This window comes from Jaculus jaculus, chromosome 7 (genome assembly GCF_020740685.1).
Source record: "Jaculus jaculus isolate mJacJac1 chromosome 7, mJacJac1.mat.Y.cur, whole genome shotgun sequence".
Lineage (NCBI taxonomy): Eukaryota > Metazoa > Chordata > Mammalia > Rodentia > Dipodidae > Jaculus > Jaculus jaculus.
In genome coordinates, this window is record NC_059108.1 from 84,121,617 (window position 1) to 84,139,878 (window position 18,262).

At 41.2% G+C, this 18,262-nt stretch overlaps 1 pseudogene; it reads left to right on the plus strand.

Moving 5' to 3' along the window:
• The window catches only part of LOC101597411, a 39,744-nt pseudogene extending 22,116 nt beyond the window's left edge, over positions 1-17,628 (plus strand).
• Positions 17,629-18,262: the final 634 nt, after the last annotated feature.

Here is an 18,262-nt window from a genome sequence, read left to right on the forward strand (position 1 = left end):
GCCACATTGCTACCAATGGCAAAAGTACGGTTAATATGACCATATGTAGTTAATATGACTCACTGAGGAAGAAAAATGTGTGTCAAAGAACCATTTATTTCTTCTTTTGTGTTTTCATCTTTCCTCATGCTGCCCCATGCCTCCTCATATTTCCAACCTGCTTGAATTGCACACTATGCCTTGGAGTATGAGGCACAGGGATGTTGGTGGTTGGTGTGTTGAGGTCAGAGAGTTTCCAAGTTCAAAACACTTTGATCTACCTGGGTGTGGTGGTGCATGCCTTTAATCCCAGCACTTGGGAGCCAGAGGTAGGAAGATCGCTGTGAGATCAAGGCCAGCCTGAGACTACATAGTGAATTCCAGGTCAGCCTGGGCTGGAAGTGAGACCCTACCTTGGGGATGGGGGTTTGATCGAAGGTAAAGACTTTCAATGACTGAATATCACCAAGTATCAGTTAAGCCAAGTTTTTCTACTTCCTGGGCCAGTACCCAGGTAATAGTGCTAGGCATGGTGGCACATGCCCTGTAATCCCAGTGCTGGGAAGGAAGAGACAGAAGGGTCCCTGTAAGCTGAAGGCCAGAGGTGGATCCTGTCTCACAGAAAGATGGACAGAGCTCCTACAGTGACATTCAAGATTTTCCTCTACCCTCCACACATGTACACTTATATGTGCATGCACACATGCATATAGTCAAACACACACATACCTCTCTCTCTCCTTCTTTTTTTTTTTTGTTTGTTTTTGTTTTTGTTTTTCAAGGTAGGGTCTCACTCTAGTCCAGGCTGACCTGGAATTCACTATGGAGTCTCAGGGTGGCCTCGAACTCATGGCAATCCTACCTCTGCCTCCTGAGTGCTGGGATTAAAGGCATGCACCACCACGCCCGGCTTCTCTCTCCCTCTTCCTCTCTCTCTCTGTCCAGCAATTTCCTACTAGTGTGAGCCACCACAACCAGCTCTCTCACTCTCAAATAAATAAATAAATATTTTAAATAAATAAATAAAAGAAGGAAGAGGCTGAAGAGATGGCTGAACTGTTAAGGTGCTTGCCTGAAATGCCTAACAACCCAGGTTTGATTCCCCAGCACCCATGTAAACCAGATGCATAAAGTGGTGCATACATCTGGAGTTCATTTGCAGTGACTAGAGGCCCGGGTGACCCATATTTATTCCTCCATTCTCTCTCTCTTTCTTTTGCTCTCTCCTTGCAAATAAATAAACTTAATTTAAAAAAGGAAAATGGTCAAACAAAAACTGTCAACCTAGAATTATATTCCAGCAAAATATTCTTTCTGGAGGAAAAATCAAGACATTTCAGATTTAAGGGAGTTGGTCACCAGCATACCTATGCTACACTTAGAAATGTTAAAAAGGGGCTAGAGAGATAGCTTAGTGGTTAATGCACTTGCCTGCGAAGTCTAAGGACCTAGGTTCAATTCTCCAGGTTCCACGTAAGCCAGATGCGCATGGTGGTGCATGCATTTGGAGTTTGTTTGCACTGGCTAGAGTCCCTGGTGTGCCCATTCTTTCTTTCTCTCTCTCTCTTTCCTTCTCTCTGTCTCTAATAAATGAATAAATCAGAAAAAAATAAAAAAGAAATGCTAGAAAGAAGTAATTCTGGGTTAAATAAAATAATGCCACATGGAAATACAGGTCTATACAATTGGCACAAAGCAGAACTACTACCAAAAATGCCCCTCATCCTGGGGAGCTGAGTGACAGAGCAAACAAGCAATCACTTACTACAGGACAGCGTGGGACACTGTAGAAGTCTGAGTTGAACACAGAAGGACAGCCTCACCGAGCAGCCAGGATCATCCATTGTACCTAAGGCATTCCCAGCAGAAGTACTTACCCTGGTGGATTTCCAGGTGGAAAAGAGGAGACGGGGACTAGAGAGATGGCTCAGTGGTTAAGTTGCTTGCCTGATTTTAACCTTCTTTTTGAGATGATTTTAAGAAGAAATAATGATAATAGTTGCACCACATTATGAATATAACCAATGCCACTGAAATGTGCACTTAAAATAATTAAAATAGCACATTTTATTGCATATGTATATGTCCATAAATTTTTACAGGTTAATAGTGCAATATGCTAAAAACATCTAACTGTACATTTTAAATAGGCGAAATGTATGGCATGTGGATTTATATCCCATAAAAGCTGTTTTAATTTATATCTCATTGAGGCTGTTCTAAGTCCCGTGAGTTTGTGAGAGGCTCTGAGGGTCAGTGTTTCTAAAACCAGACTTTTTCTACACTGCAAGGCTTAGAAATGAGATTATAATTCTTTCTCAGTCCTGAATGTGCTTGCACAAGATCACTCAGGTTTCATTCCAACCTCTGCCCTGCATAAAGTCATTGAGAGAAAAGACCTTCCAGGCAGCAGAAATGCTCTAAAATGTTGGGATGGTCATCAAACAAAGGAAAAGAAGTCTTGGTCTAGATAAGAGGGTGAGAAGAACGGGCTTTTCCCCACTCTGTAGGTCATGAAGCAGGAGGTTTACCCCTAAGGCAGGCATCTCTTAGACAGGCCAGGTCTTTGCCAGTGCTGGACTGTGGCTTGATCAGAACAAGGTGAAGAATTGGGAAGGCAACAGAAGTAGCATTTTCTTTCAAGAACCCAAAGATACTACTTAGGAACTAAGAATGCATGTAATTAAATATAAACTACAAATAAACAAATACTAAAACATTTTTTTAATTGTAAGCATGTCCCAAATACTGCAGATTGTATTCTGCCAACCCTACAGGCTTTGAGAAAGAAAGGAGCTCAGGGTGCTGGAGAGATGGCTAAGTGGTTAAGACACCTGCCTGCAAAGCCTAATGCCCCAGGCTCAATTCTCCAGGACCCACGTAAAACAGTATGCACAAAGAGGCACATGTATCTGGAGTTTGTTTGCAGTGGCTAGAGGTCCTGGTGTATTAGTGTTCACACACTCTCTCTTTCTCTCTGTCTCTCTTTGCAAATAAATAAATAATATTAAAAGAGAAAAGAACCCAGCTCCCTCTGCAAAGAGGGATGGAAGCCTCTGGAGAGCAGTAGTTTTTGAGGACCCAAAATGGAACTTCTGGGAACTGCCAGTCTTCCCTTGTTAGTTATGGTCTTACTCTGAATAGCAATTTTCTACCCTTCATACAGAACCAAAAAAAGCACTTTGTAAAGGTACAGCCAATGTGAGACATGTATGTCATGTGGGTAAAATTATGGTCCCCAGTGTCTCACAGCACAGAAGACAGGCTGTGGCAATAAACTTCATCTCTTTCCTCTGCCTATGTTTCTTTGCTTCTGCCCTTCCTTCCTCCCTTTCTCTCTCTTTTTCTCCCTTTCTCTGTCTCTGCCTCTCTCCCCCCCCCCTTTCTCTTTCCTACCTCACTCTCTGCTGAATTGTCTTAACTAGTTCCTGCTTAAATCTTTTCTCAGATAAAGACTTGACGAACCTCAAAAATTGACTCTTGAGATGAGTAAATTTTCTTTAATTCCCCACTGAGTTCCAAAAGAACACTGATTCTTTCTTTAGCTGAACTAGCTATTCACAAACCGTAAGTGTTCAGTTACTTCCCAGACAGCCAATGTGCATCCCACCTCCTCTGAGCTATATATTTTCTGTGGTTTGCATTACCATTTACTAAATACACTCAGACACTCTACCTCTAGCCACAACTCTGAGGCCTTTGTGCGACTTCTCACCCTCTAAAACCAGCAGATAAATCACTTCCCAGCCACCTCGCACACACAACAAGAGAGGAAGATTCCAATTTCCAAATAGCACCATTTGTTTAATGTATTTGGCTGCTAGGGAATGGTAGAAATAAGGCTAATATAGGCTGGGGAAGATACCACGTAGCCTTTCAGGTTTGGTCTGGCCTCTGATGGGATAGCCCAAACAATCTTACCAGAATCTGTTTTGAAAATGCATGAGCCTTTTATTCCTTCAAATGGCTAGTGAGCTTATGGGTGTTTTCATTATAATATTACTAGTCTGTATGCTTTAGGTAGAAATTATCAATATTCTTAATGTCTATTTGTGTTGCATTTTTAAGTTTTAGTATAAATTCCATGTAACTCCCAGTTTCCCAAGACAGAAATGAAATGCCTTAACCTTTATGGCAGTTGGAAAAGCTATCACTTTGCAGAAAGCAAGTCAGACAGTATGAAGGCTTCACAGGCGGGTAAATGCATCATACATCCAGAGACAGATCACTGCACTAGGAAATTAGAACCCTGAGTTCTGATCTTGACTTTGCCCGAAGATAAGGTCATCATTATTCAATAAATTCCTCAAAGATAGGGATTGTGTCTTATACATTGTTTCCTTCTTATTTTTTATTGTTTTTGAGGTAGGGTCTCACTCTAGCCCAGGCTGACCTGGAACTCATTCTGTAGTCCTAAACTGGCCTCCTACCTCTGCCTCCTGGCTTGCTGGGATTAAAGGCATGCACCACCATACCCAGCACCCTCTAATTTTCAACAAGTAAAAGGTATAATGTTAATAGATATAGATGAAGTCCCTCTTGGAGAGTCTTCAAAAATCCTCAAAAAGTACTAAAAGATAACTGCCATTATAATCCAATGTGCATCTGTATCAGACCGCTTACCTCCACCTTAGAAAGCATGTAGCACTCAAGGCCGGGCGTGGTGGCGCACGCCTTTAATCCCAGCACTTGGGAGGCAGAGGTAGGAGGATCATCATGAGTTCAAGGCCACCCTGAGACTCCATAGTGAATTCCAGGTCAGCCTGGGCTAAAGTGAGACCTACCTCAAAAAAAAAAAAAAAAAAGCATGTAGCACTCATTTTTCTATGTTTTTTTTTTCCATATAAATGGGGTCATAGGCTACACATAAATCTACCACTTGATTTTTCTACTTTTTACAGATCAGTTCATCTTGATGCAGTTAAGTGCTAATTTTTTCCATTGAAGTTCTGCATAATATTTCACCATGTAAACTTGCTATGTCCTATCTATTCACTCCCTGACAACAAAGACTTAGGATAGTGTGGTGGTTTGGATCAGATGTCCCCCATAAACACATGTGTTTTGAATGCTTGGTCCCCAGCTGCTAGTATTTCAGAAGATGGAGTCTTGCTAGAGGCTAGATGCTATAGGGGCAGACTTGGAGATGTTATAGCCAGCTCTTCCTTGCCAGAGTTCAGCACATTCGGCTGCTGTTTTCTACCTGCTATGACAAAGTTGATGTCCAGCCTCTGCTTATCCATGTTTTTCCCTGCCACTATGAAGCTTCCCCTCCAGACTATACAATAAAAACTCTCCTCCCATCAGCTGCTTTTGGTCAGGTGATTTCTCCCAGCGACAAGAAGGTAACTGCTACAGGTAGTTCCCAATCACCCTTGGTGTGAACGGTGCTGCTGTGGGCTCCTCTGCTTTCCCCTATGCCAAAATGAGACACACAGGTGAGGAGGATGAAATCGTTTTCATTCTGAAAAGGCCATATCAAATCACAGACCCAAAGACAAGGATTGTTCCTCATCTCCATCAGAAGCACAGAAGAGTAGCTGTCTTCCCACAACTCAGGAACACTCAATAAACTTTTCATTTTTGCCACACTAGTGGATAAAACTAAAGTTGTACCTAAGATGGTGCTAATCTGTACTTCCTCACTGGCTTGGTGGAGCTGCGTACACACAAATGGTCTTTAGACTCACATTTTCCTTTTTTGTGAATCTTACATTTATATCATTTACTCATTTGTGTGTTGGCTTGTTTCTTACTGATTTAGAGTTCTTTTTGATATTCTAGATACTGGCTCTCTGTGATACACTTTACTTTTGTTTGCTTTGGAAACACTCACATGAGCAGAATACCTGCTTCTTAGTAAGATGTAGGGTAGTGTTCATTGACAGGTAAATGAGGCCTCAGTTATATATTAGACTCCCACCAAGGTTATGATATTTCTATCATTTAGCTTTGAAGACCAGAAAACAAAATATATTAGATACAAGCCACTAAATGACCCTTCCTCATATCTGAACCCTCAATTCTTAGAAGTGGGCCTTCTGTAGAATAATCACTCAAAAAGTGTTGAAAGCATTAAATGTCAGACTGGAAGAAATCGAAAAGAGCCTCCAATTTTCCATCCCATAATAAGATAGGTTAATAAAAACAGTAACAAAATTTGGTATGCAGCCAGCATAAAGAATGTATTCAGTCTTGGCTCTGCTCAAAAATTCTCCTGATCTCCACAGCAGAAACTGAAAGTTAAAGCCAGAGTGAATGCCTCACAAGAAAAGCAAATCAAAACAAAATACTTCAAGCCATTTGACTCAAGGTAAGGAATTCAAGCCTAATTTCTCCAACCACTAATTGCTTCTCCCACTGGGTATCAGGGAAGGGACTCGAAGGAAAGGGCTGGGCCTCCCTCTTGCCCATCTCACACTCTTCCTCCCCAGTAATTCCCACCTTACCATCTCAAAGTACACTGGTTTTTCCTTGTTTGCTTCTAATCTCTAAGGAGTGATCCTTGATTTTCCTGAATCATCATCATTTCTGCTGAAAGACTTGCAGCAGAAATCAAACACACACACACACACACACACACACACACACACACCGTTTGTTTCCTTTCTTTCACTTTTCTGCTCCATCAGGGTTCTTTGAAACTATTTGGCTGAATTATTTCTGGCACTTTGCCCATCAAAATGTGTAGTTCTTCAAAAAGATGGAAATGACAGTGAATTTGCCTCCTCTGGAGAAATTGAAGTTTTTTGTTTGAGTCCTGTTGTCTTGGAAACAAGCAAGTTTCGTTGAACATATACCTGTCATAATGGTTAAGTCATCAGCAAGAGGCATAACATGCCTATAATCTAATTCCTGTCCTGCTCAGCTCACAAGTTGGTCAGCAGCTGGAGTGGAAAGAGACTGGCTCAAGACAGCTAGATTCCAGCCTTACTTCTGATCTCATCCACAAGATTCTAGGCAAGATAAATGACCTTCTTGAGCCTCTATTTCTATTTTAATATATTTTTGTGTTTTGTGAGCAGAGAGAAGGAGAGAAGGGGCATACCAGGGCCTATTGTCACTGCAAATAAACTCCAGATTCATGTGCCACTTTGTGCATCTGTTTTTATGTGGATACTTGGGCACCACTTTGTATATCTGGCTTTATGTGGGTACTGGGGAATTGAACCTGGGCCAGCAGGCTTTGCAAGCAAGCACTTTTAACCACCCTAGCCATCACCCTAGCCCCCACTCTTTTTTTGTTTGGTTTGGAGATATTTTTAACCTCTCTTTATGAACAAAAATAGGAATAATAACCACCTCTTCCATCCGTCTCTGACTCAGAGAGATCAAAAGAGAAGATAACTGTGAAAGAGCACTTTGGAAACTAAAAAGCTAAGAAAATGTACTCATATATTTGAATTACTAGTTTCTTCCTGATATAAACAAGACATGAAATTTTAGCTCAAATGTATACAAATAAATCCTGAGTGTCACCTTTTCCTAATGGTAAAACAGACCACCCTTAATGTTCCAAGCAGTGGAAAAGGACAAGCATGGCCAATGGTTGCTCACATGTTGGCTTATGATACTGGATGAAAATTAACTCCATGCAGATAGGAAGCAGAGGTGAGTACCTGTCATGAGTGACTGTTCGACATGTGGAATTAGGAACGGCTGACTATTTCTGTTTCAGTTATTTCTTTTTTTTTTTTAATTTTATTTTTATTTATTTATTTATTAGAGACAGGGGGCAGGAAGAGAGAGAGAGAGAAAAGGAATGGGTGCACCAGGGCCTCTAGCCACTGCAAATGAACTCCAGATGCATGCGCCACCGTGTGCATCTGGTTTATGTGGGACCTTGGAGAAGCGAACCTGAGTCCTTAGGCTTCGCAGGCAAACTCTTTAACAGCTAAGCTAACTCTCCAGCCCTGTTTCAGTTATTTCTTGCACCCTACTTATATAGCTACTATTTTCCATGTTAAAAATACAGATGAGGAGCCGGGCGTGGTGGCACATGCCTTTAATCCTAGCCCTCAGGAGGCAGAGGTAGGAGGATCGCCATAAGTTCGAGGCCACCCTGAGACTACATAGTGAATTCCAGGTCAGCTTGAGCTAAAGTGAGACCCTACCTCCAAAAACAAACAAAAAAATAGATAAATAAGAAAGATAGATGATGATAGATAGATAGATGATAGATAGATAGATGATAGATAGATAGATAGATAGATAGATAGATAGATAGATAGATAGATAATAGATAGATAGATAGATAGATAGATAGATAGATAGATAGATAGGGCTGGAGAGATGGCTTAGTGGTTAAGGCACTTGCCTGTAAAGCCTAAGAACCCATGTTCAACTCTCCAGGTCCCACATTAGCCAGACACACAAAGGCAACACAAGTGCACAAGGTTGCACATGCACACAAGATAGCACACACGTCTGGAGTTTCATTACAGTGGCTGGAGACCCTGGCACACCAATTCTCTCTCTCTCACTCTCTCCCTTTCTCTCTCTCTATCTCTCATTCTCACTCTCATTCTCGCTCTTACTCTGTTGCATAAAAAAGGCCAGTCTGTTAGGCTTGCCTCAAAATATATAGAGAGATATAGATGAGGTCTTGAGAGATGGCTCAGCAGTTAAGATGCTCTCTTGACAGCCTGGGTTTTATTCCCCAATACCCACATAAAACCAGATGCACAAAATGGTATCTGTGTCTAGAGTTCATCTGCAGTGGCTAGAGGCCCTGGTGTGTGCATTCACTCTCTCTCTCATTCTCTCGCTGCTTGCAAATAAACAAATAAAACTATTTTTAATATAAATATTTAGGGCCAGAGAAATGGCCCAGCAGTTAAGGCACTTGCCTGCAAAGCCTAATGACCTGAGTTTGATGTAATGCCAGATACACAAAGTAACACATGCATCTGGAGTTCATTTGCAATGGCTGCAGGCCCTGGCATGCCCATTCACTCTTTTTTCTGTGTCTCTCTTCTGCATGTCTCTCTCTGCTTACAAATAAACTAATATTTTAAATAGATCTAGAAATAAATGGATCTTAAACTGTTTAACAAAAAGATCAATAAGACAAACTAAATCATATATAATACTGAACTTCTATGATGTTCAGAAGTAGGTAGGGAAACCAAGAGCCAACAGGGGTAGTTTGGTACCAAGAATCTAACTCTATGCTTTCATCTGTATGGACAGAACAGGATCCAACCCAAAAACTTCCTTCCAGGAATGAGCTAGGGTTATAGATGAGGAATTCTAAGAAAGAACAAGTGTGTTTTACTGTTAAGGGTAAAAGTAGTAAAATTTCCCATGCAAATAGAATGATCAGTTCCTGGAGCCATTCCATGGAAAGAGAAGCAATGTGCTTGGCCCCAGAATGGTCTATTTCAAAGCTCCATACACAGCACCTAATAGTTTCAAATTCACAATTTATAAGATTCAAGTCCAGCAGAAAATTAATCAAGTTTGGCTTTCATCAGCCCAGGAAAAACCTGGTCCTCATGGAGCAGCAAACATAACATAGGATACCAAGCCAAGATCAAAAGCTAGGTGCCAGCATACAATGCCAGCCCCAACAACTCCCAGCTAAGTGTCCTGAGGAACTTGCTCAAGATGCTACATGCTTTGCTGCTCAGTAAAATCTGGCCATGCTGGTCATTCTTCATTTGTCCCTCTATATCCTTTATATCCTTTTCTCCATCCTTCAACACTCTGTCCTATACCAGAGGCTGATTGGTACAGACTGCAGCAGGGACACCCTGGTCCTCTGGCTTCCAGTAGAGTTAAACCCATAAGAAGTACCAGCAGGAAACGAAACAACAAGCAGAGTCTGAGAGCATCTCGGTTGTGTTCCCTGTGGGACGATGGATTGGCAATAATGGCATTTCCTTTACTCAAGGGCACAGCCTTTGTTGAAGAACCCCCTCTTGGTAGCCATTGGTGTGGAGGGTTTCTGGCCACTGCAGGTCTCATTAGATCCTGGCAGCCACCCTCTGTTTAGGCTCACGGTGTCATAACAGTTGTCTACTGCTTTACTATTAAGTCTGGATTTCTCTGAAACTGGCCAACACCTCCTTACATCACCTCTTTATCAAACTTTCCTCAATTTTCCCATCTGTGTCATCTGACTCTGATACACTGATTCTTCTCTGCTTCCTGTCACCTTGAAGGATTAACTTTCCTTGTTCCCTTGAAGCTGACAGCCTATGCAGAAATGATGCTCAACACTTCTAGATGGGTGCATTTAAGAGCTGATTCTTGATCTTTTTTTTTTTTTTGACAGAGAAAGCACAGAGGGAAGGGGTAGAAAATGGGCACACCAGGGCCTCCAGCCACTGCAAAAGAACTCCAGATGCGTGCAACCCCTTGTGCATCTGGCTAATGTGGGTCCTGGGGAATCAAACCTGGATCCTTTGGCTCTGCAGGCAAACACCTAAACAACCAAGCCATCCCTCCAGCCCTGACTTTTGATCTTGAATGGCTCTCTTCCATGACTTAGCAATTGTTTTCATATGGATATGCCATAAGATAGAAGTGGCCTGAGATGTTAACCATTCACCACACAGAAGAGTCCATCACAATCTCATCTCTCCCCCTCCCCCACAGGCTACTGGCCTGGAACAAAAAGTAAATTTTTGTGTTAGGTCACAGTAAGCTAGATCTGCATATTGTTACTCCAGATACAACAGCCTCTCCTGAAAAGCATTATCTCTGACCTCATTGCCTCATCTGTAAAACAGGAGATGTTGGGGAAACAACTTTTTCATTTATCCTCTTGGATTTAGTACTTGTGAATTAAACTCATAAAAGACAGGTTAGTAAGTGAAAATACACAGTTTTCTTTGCATACTGTATGTTGTTTGCGGGAAAGTGTGGCTAAAAGAAGCTTGTAGAATTTGGGACTTAAAGGCTAACAAAGGGAGAGGAATTGGAATTTTAGGAAATAATAATTTTGAAAAATACACTGGGGAGACTAAAAGAAGGTAAGTTTTATTAAAAAGATCTATTTATACAATGTCTCATCCCCTCGCAACTTTTCATCTCCTTTTCCATTTGCAGTTTTATGATGAAATATCTTCCATAGGGTCATATGTTTATGCATGTGATTCCCCAGTTGGTGGCACTGTTCAGAAGATTCCAGAACCTGTAAGGAGTAGAGCCTTGCTGGAAGAGGGGAGTCACTAGGGATGGGCTGCAATGTTTGATAGCCTGGTCCCACTTCCTGTGTACTCTGCTTCCTGACTACTGATGCAATATGACCCACCGCCTTGCCTTCCCTGCCAAGATTGACTGGTCCCTCTCTTAAGTCATGAGTCAATTAACCCTTCCTTCCCTAAATTGCTTTTCTTGGGTGTTTTGTCATAGCAATGGGAAAAGTAACTAAGATATTACTGTAATAAGAATCTTTTTTTTTTTAAATAAAAGAGAGATTTAAAAAGCTGGGCATGGTGGTGTATGCCTTTAATCCCAGCATTTGGGAGGCTGAGGTAGGAGGATCACCATGAGTTCAAGGCCACCCTAAGACTACATAGTGAATTACAGGTCAGCCTGGGCTAGAGTGAGACTCTACTTGGAAAAAAAAGAAGAAGCTTTATAATGTTGATTTCTTTTATAAGGCTCTTTTTATAGGAAGACAAGAGGAGTTCACAGAAAGCCTCTTTCTGACACTGGGCATGGTGGCGCATGCCTTTAATCCCAGCACTCATGAGGCAGAGGTAGGAGGATCACTATGAGTTCGAGGCCACCCAGAGACTAATTCCAGGTCAGCCTGAGCTACAGTGAGACCCTACTACCTCAGAAAAAAAAAGAAAGAAATTAAGAAAGAAAGAAAGAAAGAAAGAAAGAAAGAAAGAAAGAAAGAAAGAAAGAAAGAAAGAAAGAGGGAGGGAGGGAGGGAGGGAGGGAGGGAGGGAGGGAGGGAGGGAGGGAGGGAGGGAGGGAAAGAAAGAAAGAAAGAAAGAAAGAAAGAAAGAAAGAAAGAAAGAAAGAAAGAAAGAAAGAAAGAAAGAAAGAAGGAAAGGAAAAAGGAAAGCCTCTTTCAGTCCCTGCTGCACAGCCCATACTAGGACCTTAGTTTATATGAGCTTTTTTCTTTTCTTTTTATTTTTTAGACATGTATTTAGAAATAGTAAGGATGCTATTAATAACTTTCAAGTACTTCTAATATTGCTTCTGCAATTACCAACTCATAATCAATCTTATTATTTCCTGTATACCTCCATCTAAATATGTGTGTGCATGTATGTGTATGTGTGTGTATGTGTGTTTGAGTGTGGTATTGCATGCAACAGCATGTGTGTGGAGATCAGAAATAAAATCCTCAGGTGTCAGTCTTCATGTTCCACCTCATGGCCTCTCATTTACCAGCACAGCTGGCCCTTGAGTTCCCAGGAACTCTCCTGTCTCTGCTTCCTATCTACCTTAGATATCCTGGACAAGAGCTGGAGGGATGGCTTAGCAGTTAAGGCATTTGCCTGCAAGGCTAAAGGACCCAGGTTCAATTCCCCAGGATCCACGTTAGCCAGATGCACAAGGGGGTGCACACATCTGGAGTTCATTGGCAGTGGCTGGAGGCCTGGTGCACCCATTCTCTCTCTTTCTCTCTCTCTCTCCCCCTATTTCGCTGTCAAATAAATAAATAAATATTTAAAAAAAGAAGAAGAAGAAAGAAAGAAAGAAATGCTGGGCTACAGATGGTCCTGCAACCACATCTGGCCCTTTGTGGGTCCTGGGGATGTGAACTCAGAATCTCATGCTTGTATGGCAAGCACTTTATCCACTAAGCCAGCTTCCCAACTCCCCTCTAAACATTTTGAAGTTTCTTACATATCTTTTCCTCCATAAATTTATAATACTTTAAAAAAATTATTATAATATTACCATGCCTAAAAAACTGACTCCTGTCATCCAATATCAGTCAATATCCAACATTCTCCAACTATCTAATAAAAACATCCTAAATTTGAAATTTGAACCAAACTCCTCATAAGAATCTATTAAGTCCTCTCTCCTTCTCTCTCTCTCTATGTATGTGTATATATATGTGACAACTTCTATACTTGCAAACAACAAACCAACAAACAATGGTATTTCCCTCCCCTCCCCCACTTTCCCCTTCATAACTCTGGTCTCCGTCTTATCCCCTCCCTCTCTTCATTAGTCTCTCTTTTAATTTGGTGACATCATCCTTTTCTCCTATTATGAGGGTCCTATGTAGGTATTGCTAGGCACTATGAGGTCTTGGATATTGAGGCCAATGTTTGTCTGGACAGTTGTATGTAAGGAGTGGTACCCTTTCTTTGGCTCTTACATTCTTTCCACCACCTTTTACAATGGACCCTGAGCCTTGGAGGGTATGAGATGTTTCAGTGCTGGACACTCCTCCATCCCTTCTTCTCAGCACTATGTTGCCTTTTGGATCATCTCAGTGGTCATCGCCATCTGAAAAGAGAAGCTTCTCTAACAAGAAGTGAGATTAGCATTAATATATGAATATGAACATTAAGTGTAGTGCTTTCAGGGCAATTTGGAAAAAGTAATATATGCATTTATCCAGACAAGAGCAGGATTTATCCCCCTAAGGTATATGACCTCCCAGCCATAGGCTTTTGATTAGGTTTTCAGTACCAAACATGTATTTCCTCCCATAGAGCAGGCTTTCAGTCCAATTACGGAGCAGTTGGTTTCCCCCAGAGCAGACACACCACTATTGCACTCATTCAGTCATTTGGCCTCTCTGGCCAAACTTGGTGCTTCCAGTGTCTACTGTTTTCACCACTGATGATTTCTGCCTCCCATATGGCTGCATATAGTGCAACTTTTTCCAGCTTTCAGTTGGCTGGGCTGCAAGGAGAAGGTTTCCTGCTCAGAACCAGCTTGATTTCTCAGTGACTTTGTCGTTCAGGCATGTGAAGTCTTCAGCAATAGGGTCTTACTATCTTTTTCTCATGGGAAACCAAGGGCCTTGGCAATAGCCTATAATGTTTTAGAGGCAACAGGGATCTCCCTGGTCAACAACTCACTGGAAGATATTCCATCCATGACACTGAAAATTTTCTAGTAACAATCTATGGCTTCTGGATGTGCCATTGTTCAGGAAAGTAAATTTTGATATGGCTTATTCAGAATATCTTGAATTTTGATTAACCCTCCCCCACCCCCACCCTTCTTTTATACAATCCCTTCCCCTGACCTTGCTTAGGCCTTTCCCCTCCCTGTAATTTGTTCTTCTACTTGCATATATACAATACCATCCCATTAAAACCTTCCCTCTCCTCCCTCCCCTATAGCCTTTTTCTAGCTTATGGGCCTTTGCTACTGATTTTTGGTTGCAGCTCACACAGAAGTCTATACATTTGTAGCTAGAATCCACATATGAGAGAAAACATGAGATGTTTGGCTTTCTGGGCCTGGGTTACCTCACTTAGTATAATCCTTTCCAGATACATCCATTTCCCTGTAAATTTCATAATTTCATTTTTCTTTACCACTAAGTAGAACTCTGTTGTATAAATGTACCATATCTTTATTATCCATTCATCTGTGGATGGACATCTAGGCTGCTTCCATTTCCTAGTTATTGTGAATGGAGCAGCAATAAAAATGGTTGAGCAAGCAACTCTAAGGTAGTGAAAAGAGTCATTAGGATATATATATGCCTAGGAGTGGTATAGCTGGGTCATATAGTAGATCTATTTTTAGCTGTCTCAAGAGCCTCCACAGTAATTTCCACAATGGCTGTACCAGATTACATTCCCACCAACAGTATAGAAGGGTTGCCCTTTTACCGCATCCTCACCAATATTTACTGTCATTTGTTTTCTTGATGGTAGCCATTCTGACAGGAAAGATGGAATTTCAAGGTAGTTTTAGTTTGCATTTCCTTGAGCCAGGAGTGGTGGCACATGCCTTTAATCCCAGCACTCAGAAGGCAGAGGTAGAAGAATCACTGAGAGTTCAAGACCACCCTGAAACTACAGAGTAGATTTCAGGCCAGCCTGAGCTACAGTGAGACCCTACCTCAAAAAACCAAAAAATAAATAAATGAATAAATAAATGATTTGTATTTTCCTGATGGCTAAGGATGTAGGACACTTTTTTAGATGTTTACATGGCATTTGCATTTCTTCCAATGAGAACTTGCTATTTAGTTCCATAGCCCATTTTTAATTGGGTTGTTTGATTACTTATTGTTCTGTTTTTTGAGTTATTTGTATATTCTGGATATTAATCCTCTTTCAGATGTGTAGTTGACAAAGATTTTATCCCATTCTGTAGGTTGTCTCTTTGCTCTATTCACAGTGTCCTTTACCGTACAAAAGCTTTGTAATTTCATGAGATCCCAGTGGTCGATTAGTGGTTTTATTTTCTGAGCAATTGGGGTTGTATTCAGAAAATCATTACCTATGCCAATATGTTGAAGGGTTTCCCCTACCTTTTCCTCGAGAAATTTCAGGTGTGATATTAAGGTCCTTGATCCACTTGGATTTGATTCTTGTGTATGGAGAAAGACAAGGATCTATTTTCATTTTTCTACATATAGATATCCAGTTTTCCTAGCACCACTTCCATTCTGTTCCATTGATCTATGTCTGTCTTTGTGCCAATACCATGCTGTTTTTGTTACTATGGCTTTGTAATATAGTTTAAAATCGGGTATGGTGATACAATCAGCCTTATTTTTGTTGCTCAAAATCGTTTTGGCTATTTGAGATTTCTTGTGCTTACAAATGAATTTTAGGATTGTTTTTCCTATTTCTGTGAAGAATGCCATTGGAATTTTAATGGGGATTGCATTAAATGTGTAGATTGCTTTTGGTGATATTGACATTTTCACAATATTGATTCTCACAATCTAAGAACATGGGATGTCTTTCCATTTCCTTGTGTCTTTTGCAATTTCTCACTTGAGTGTTTTAAAGTTCTCATTGTAGAGATCCTTCACTTCCTTCATTAAGGTACTTCATTTATTTATTTATTTATTTATTTATTTATTTATTTATTTATTTATTTTGAGGCAATTGTGAATGGGAGAGATTCCCTGATTTCACTTCCTGCATGTTTGTTGTTAGTATGCAGGAAAGCTACTGAGTTCTCTGTATTTATTTTGTATCCTGCCACTTTTCTAAAAGTGTTTATCAGCTCTAACAGTTTGCTGGTAGAGTCTTTTATGTTATTAAGTCCTTTGTAACCTGTAAATCTGCACCCCCTTTTGTGCCTTGTGAGATATTTGTTGATAAAAGCAGTTTGTCCTGCAGCATTTCAGTCTGTATTTTGCTGACTGCATCATTGTGGCATCATTGGCCATGCTCCTTTCTCTCCATATTTCAGGCACTTTTGCAGATAGATCTAGGTTTGACCTAATCTGCATTTTGTTATTGTTTTTTTTTTTTTTTCCTTCTTTCAACCAAGAACTCTTTAAGCCAAGCATACTGGCATATGCCTATAATCCCAGCATTTAGGAGGCTGACAGATAGGAGATTTGCTAAAATGGAGGCTAGCTTGGCCTACAAAGCAGGTCCCAGACCAACCAGAGCTTCACAGCAAGACCTGCTTTGTAGGTGTCGATATGCTTGGTTGGATCTCTAGTGTGTAAGTGGCAACCAGTGATGAGCATTGCCAGCACTTGTTACCCATTATAGATTAGAAAAAGGGAGGGGTCCAGCAGTCTTATTCTTTCTTCATGTATTAGCTGTGACTGCCGTACAAAGCTTCCTCTGAGTATGCAGCACTTAAGACCAAGAGAAATGTTTGATTATTTCCCTCTACTTATCTGATTTTGAATAATGAGTTCCTCGGCACACCTTAAAAATGATTGTTCATGGGCTGGAGAGATGGCTTAGCAATTAAGGCATTTCCCTGCAAAGTCAAAGGATCCCCGTTTGATTCTCCAGATCCCACGTAAGCCAGATGCATATGGTGGCACATGCATCTGGAGTTTGTTTGTAGTGGTTAGAGGCCCTGGTGTGCCCATTCTCCCTCTCTCTCTCTCCCTCTCTGTCTCTAATAAATAAATAAAAATAAAATCTAAAAGAAAATGATTGTTCAGCTCTTGCCTCTTTGCCAGTGTGTACTATGTTGCTGAAGGAGGACTCCTGAATCCAGCTTGTGTCCCTGAAATGAGATGGCATAGCAAGTGATCCCAACTTCTGTAGTGAGGCCGTCCTGAGAAAAGCAAACCAAGCGCACTGTGACTGGATCAAAAGGGATGATTCTTGGGGAGGAGCAACTGAAATATCCATTTTCTCTAAGTTCTGTCGATGTGAAATATGTATAGTAGATACACCAACAGTAAGAATCAATCGTTTTGGGGAAGATGCAGGATATGCCAAAAGGGTTCTGCTTATCTATGATGGAATCCACTACTACCCACTTCAGCATAACTTCCCTGACCCAGACACCCCTCCTCTTACCATTTTCTCCTCTGATGATGATATTGTTCTTGTATGGGCACTGGAATTAGCACATGAAGCCAGAAGAAAGAGCCAGTTTACTGATGTAAACTGCTTCACCCTGAGATACATGGTGTGCCAGAAGGGGTTAACTGGACAAGCAGAGGCAAGGGACCACGCCAAGGAGACAGGCCACGCCAACTTTGGAGAAGTGGGATCTGTTGGTGATGAGGGTTGGAGCCTACTGCCTCACAGATCCTGAAGGCTCTGGGTTTTCCAATAAGCTATTCATAACCCTACGGGACAGGATACAGTGCTTAAACCATCCTTTTAACTTAAAGCATTTCAGTATAACACTGAAATTCCTTGTTAAGAATAAAATAGTGTGCAAATTTACAGATGTGTGTCTACAATGATGACAAGCCCTTACTCTGCTAGCGTGCTGGGATAGGTGGTCTTTGCCACCTGCTGACACTAACCCGAATACTGACTTGTAGTATTATAAACCTGCACCCAGCAGCTTTCGCTTGTAGAAGAAAACATTTTAGGTAATGTGGAAGGCTTTGCATAAGGCTGTTGGACATATCCACAATGTCTCCAGTAACTGATTCCCTTTAATAACTGTGAGTTAGTAGTTTCTAAAGTATGAATCGATTTCATCAAATGAAGATAGAATTGTCGGGCTGAGGAAATGGCTTAGCAGTTAAGGCATTTGCCTGTGAAGCCTAAGGACCCTGGTTCAATTCCCTAGGACTCACGTAAGCACAAGGGGGAGCATGCATCTGGAGTTTGCTTGCAGTGGCTAGAGGCCCTGGTGCACCCATTCTCTCTCTCTCTCTCTCTCTCTCTCTCTCTCTCTCTCTCTCTCTCTGCTTCTTCCTCTCTCTCTCTCTCTC